The 4,804-nt window shown below is 42.2% G+C and overlaps 1 non-coding gene across 1 annotated transcript; it reads right to left on the minus strand.

The window, feature by feature from the left end:
* Positions 1 to 4,214: 4,214 nt before the first annotated feature.
* On the minus strand, positions 4,215 to 4,322 carry LOC144616755 (U6 spliceosomal RNA). The gene has a single exon (XR_013556505.2). It is a non-coding gene; the product is annotated as a U6 spliceosomal RNA (small nuclear RNA).
* Positions 4,323 to 4,804: the final 482 nt, after the last annotated feature.

Here is a 4,804-nt window from a genome sequence, read left to right on the forward strand (position 1 = left end):
AGTGTCTGACTTCAGCTCAGTGTCTGACTTCACTGATCCTGCAGTTTGTGACTCTAAGCCCTGCATCAGGCTCACTGCTGTCAGCACAGTGCCTGCTTTGGATCCTCTGTCCCCGCTTTCAAAAATAAATGTTAAAAAAAAAGAACATTCATGATTCATGGGAAGAAGTCAACATACCAACATTAACAAGAGTTTAGAAGAAGTTGATTCCAAGAAAAGAATTTTCCCTCTCAGAATCTTGATTCCTCTATAGCCAAAGAAAAGGTGACTGCTTCATGGGCTTGTGCCTGTAAGTAGAACCCTGCAATGGCCATCAAATCCTCTGTGGGGATTTTAGAGACACTGAAGGAGAAAGGAGGACTCATCTGGTCTGCACAGCTCCAGATGATTCTCCACCCCTTCCCCTCCATTCACTGCCACTAAGGAGTTGCAGATCAGGGTCCACCTCAGTGGCCCAGGAGGAGTGCAGAGCAGACAACCAGAGCTGCACACCATGGCCCCTTCCCTTCACAAGCTCAGAGAGGGGCAGGGTGCCTGCCACCTGAGCCCTGTCCACCATGGGTCTCATTCTTCCTCTAAGGCTCTGGTGGAGGTAGGTGTCCTCTGCCAGGCCCAGCACATGATGTGAAGAATGAATTAAATGCCTAGTTCTTACTGTTAAGGTTTGATGTGGAATCACAGCTGCAGTGATATATTTTTAGTAGTGCTTGGTTGGTTTTAAATAAAATGCACACTATTTAAAAACAAACATCATGGATGACTTTTGATTTTGAGGTGTTCAAGACTTCAGCAGAGGAAGTTCTTACAGATGTGGTAGAAACAGCAAGAGAATTAGAATTGGGAGTGGAGCCTGAAGATGTGACTGAATTGCTGTGATCTCATGATAAAATTAACGGGTGAGGAGTTCCCTCTTATGGATGAGCAAAGAAAGTAGTTTCCTGAGATGGAATCTACTCCTGGTGAAGATACTGTGAAGATTGTTGCAATGACAACAAAGAGTTTAGAATATTACATAAACATAGTTGATATGCAATGGCAGGGTTTGAGGGATTGACTCCACTTTATTTATTTATTTATTTATTTATTTATTTAGAGTGTGGGAGGGGTGGGGGGGAGAAAGGGGGAGAGAGAGAGAGAAAGGGGGAGAGAAAGGGGGAGAGAAAGAGAGAGAGAGAGAGAGAGAGAGAGAGAGAGAGAGAGAGAGAATCCCAAGCAGGCTCCACACTGTCAGCACAAAGCCTGACGTGGGGCTTGAACTCATGAACCATGATCATGACCTGAGCTGAAACCAAGAGTTGGACTGAAGAACCCAGGTGCCCTGGGATTGACTCCACTTTTGAAAGAAATTTTACTGTGAGTAAAATGCTACTGAATGGCACCATATGCTACAGAGGAATCATTCCTGAAAGGAAGAGTCAATGTGACAAACTTCATTGTTGCCTTATTTTAAGATATTGCTACTACCACCCCAGCCTTCAGCATCTACCACCCTGATCAGCCAGCAGCCATCAACATTGAAGCAAAACTTTCCACCATCAAAAATATTATAATTTGTTGAAAGCTCAGATGATTGTTAGCAATTTTTAGCAACAAAGTAATTTTTTTAATTCAGCTCTACGCCCAATGTGGGGCTTGAACTCATGACCCCAAGATCAAGAGTCTCATGATCTACTAATTGAGCCAGTCAGGGGCCCCAACAATAAAGTATTTTTATTTTTAATTTTTTTAATGTTTTTATTTATTTTTGAGACAGAGAGAGACAGAGCATGAGCAGGGGAGGGGCAGAGAGAGAAGGAGACCCAGAATCCGAAGCAGGCTCCAGGCTCCCAGCTGTCAGCACAGAGCCCGACGCGGGGCTCGAACCCACGGACCGTGAGACCTGAGCCAAAGTCAGCCACTTAACCGACTGAGCCACCCAGGCGCCCCCTTAAAGTATTTTTAAATTGAGGTATCTCTGTTGGTTTTTTTATACATAATGCTATTGCACACGTAATAGACTATAATATTGTGTAAACATAACTTTTATATGCACTGCGAAACCAAAAATTTCAGTTGTGATATTCACTTTATTGCAGGGTTCTGGAACTTAACCTGCAATATTTTCAAGGTATGCCTGTACTCCTTACACTTAAAATGGGGATAGTATTAGTACTTCCCTCATAATGTTGCTTTAAGGACTGAGTTAATGTGTGCATGTAAAGAGCCTAGAATAGTGCTTAACACATAGTAAATCCTCAGATAATGTTATGTGTTATTATTTTTCTTTTGTTTTCACTGTACTTATACTTCCCAATCTGTTTTGGAGCAAACTTGTTCTTCCTCATGCGATTTTTCCCACTTCCCTCCTTCTTTCTCATTTACTTTATAGTCCACTTTAGCCCTCATCACTTTTCATCTCATATGTACATATTATATGCAAAGAGATGAATTGGAAAAGAGGCCATTGAAGTTCCCCTTAAGGAAGTAAACAGAGATTGAGTGGTGGTATCTTCAGCCTGTTTGCATGTTTACAATGGGAATTCATTTACTATTGTTTCTGTAATTAAAAAGAAATGTTTGTAACCATTAAATGGAGGTGGGGTAGGGGAGGAAAGTTTCCAGAGCAGCCTCCTTCTATGGTAGCCAGTTCACATCTTGCACTGATGCTATGAAGGACAGAACCAGAGCACACATTTCTAGGGCAGCAGCCAGCTTCCTCCTATCCGTAAGCAGTGCCAAGAGCTCCTTTGTCAGCAAAATCTGCGTCAGATTCACCTCCATCAGCTTTGCCTTTCCCATTATCTTTAGCATCTCCATCCCACCTCCCAAGAACACTAGGGAAGAACTTTCAGGGATGAGTACTACTATACATGGGTCAAATGCCACCTCCTGTGAAGGCTTTTGCAACATACCAAATGAACATGTTTGAATTCATTATAGCTCTTTGTTCCTACACATGTTGCTGATACCTGTAGGCAGCACTTAGGGTTTGACTTTTTTCAGCCTTGTGTTATTCATTGAAACCTGACTCCCTCATTAGACTGTATATTCCTTAAGGGTAAACACAGGGTCTCTTTTATTTATGACTGGAGACCCCACCCCAATCACCACCTATATCCAGTCCAGTCCATAATAAATGTTTAGGGAGTGTTTTTGACGGAATGCCCTGAACTGCCCCCTACCCCACCACATTAGGACTTTTGCACTTTTTAAAACAATTTTTTAATGTTTATTTATTTTTGAAGGAGAGAGAGAGACACACACAGAGTGTGAGTGGGGGAGGGGCAGAGAGAGAGGGAGACACAGAATCCGAAGCAGGCTGTCAGCAGAGAGCCTGGTGCGGAGCTCAAACTCACGAACCACGAGATCATGACCTGAGCCGAAGTCGGATGCTTAACCAACTGAGCCACCCAGGTGCCCCAGGACTTTTGCACATTTTATTCTTTCTGCCCTGTCCCTGGTTACTTCATATTATTCAGGTCTCAGATTACACACCACCTTCTACAAGAGGCCTTGACTATTTAAAACAGACTAACTTCTATCCAGATCTTTCTCTATCTCATAACTTGCTTTATTTTTCTCATAGCACTCACTGCAACTCATAGCACTCACTGAGATTCTCTTGACTCATTTTGTTGCTTGTTTCCCTAGCTGGAATGTGAATCACAGGAAGGCAGGGAACTTGTCTGTTTTGTTTGCCCTTGAGTCCCCAGTGCTTAGAACACTGCCTGGTAAATATAAATACATGAATGAAACTGTATTTGTTTGATTATTGACTGATCCCCCCAGTAGAATGGCAGCTCCATGAAGGTCGGGATCTTACCTGGGTTACCACTACATCCTCAGCACCTAATATGGTGCCTGGAGCATACTAGATGCTCAAGAAAGAATTTCTGGGTGAGTGAATTAATGTTTCAAACACACTTTAACTCAATGTGCTCCAAACTGAATTTAGTCTCTTCTTCCCCACCAAACCTGCTTTTCCTTCCGTACACTCCAGTTCAGTCAATGGCACCATCATCCACTCTTGACACCCAACCCAGAAATGAACTCACACTCCCTTCACTCATTCACCTATTTTCAATGAGTTCCCAAGCCCTGCCTATTCAACATCCAAAATATCCCACTTATCTAATCCTTTTCCACCTATGTTGCAGCTATCCTGATTCAGGCCTCATCTTTGTTTCATTACTAATGCAACAGCCTCCTCCCTCCTGTCTTCCCTTTTTTTCCTTTTTATTATGTAAGGCTTCACAACATTGTATGTCATCTTTGTGCAGGGGCCATGTTAATCTTATCTGTGTCTTTCCAATTTTATTATATGTGTGGCCAAAGTCAGCCACCCCCCTCCCCCTTAAGCTAAGAAAGCTTTAGCTGCAGGGCATGTCACTTGTCATATGGTCACATGGTCATATGTTTTTATAAAGTTTGCAGAATATATTTAAACCACAATTGATTAAAACCACTGTCCCCTTCCACTAGTTTCCCTAGTCACATTTTCTCTTGTATTAGGTGGTGTTGGAGCTGCTTCAGACATTTTTGAGATCCAGCTGAATGGAAGTTGATTGAAGGGGGGATACATTTAGTTTCATTTTAGTGAGACATTTCTATATGGTTTGTATCTCTTCTTTATAGTTATTACCTAGGTGTAGGAATAGCTTCTAGAAATACTCTACCTTTGAGCCTAATTTTGTATTCACAAGTCCATATTCTTTTCTTAAATTTTTTTTTTTACATTTATTTATTTTTGAGAGACAGAGAGAGACTGAGCACAAATGGGGGAGGGGAGAGAGAGAATGAGACACAGAATCCGAAGCAGGTTCCA

The sequence above is a fragment of the Panthera onca genome, chromosome X, assembly GCF_046562875.1.
Source record: "Panthera onca isolate mPanOnc1 chromosome X, mPanOnc1 haplotype 2, whole genome shotgun sequence".
Lineage (NCBI taxonomy): Eukaryota > Metazoa > Chordata > Mammalia > Carnivora > Felidae > Panthera > Panthera onca.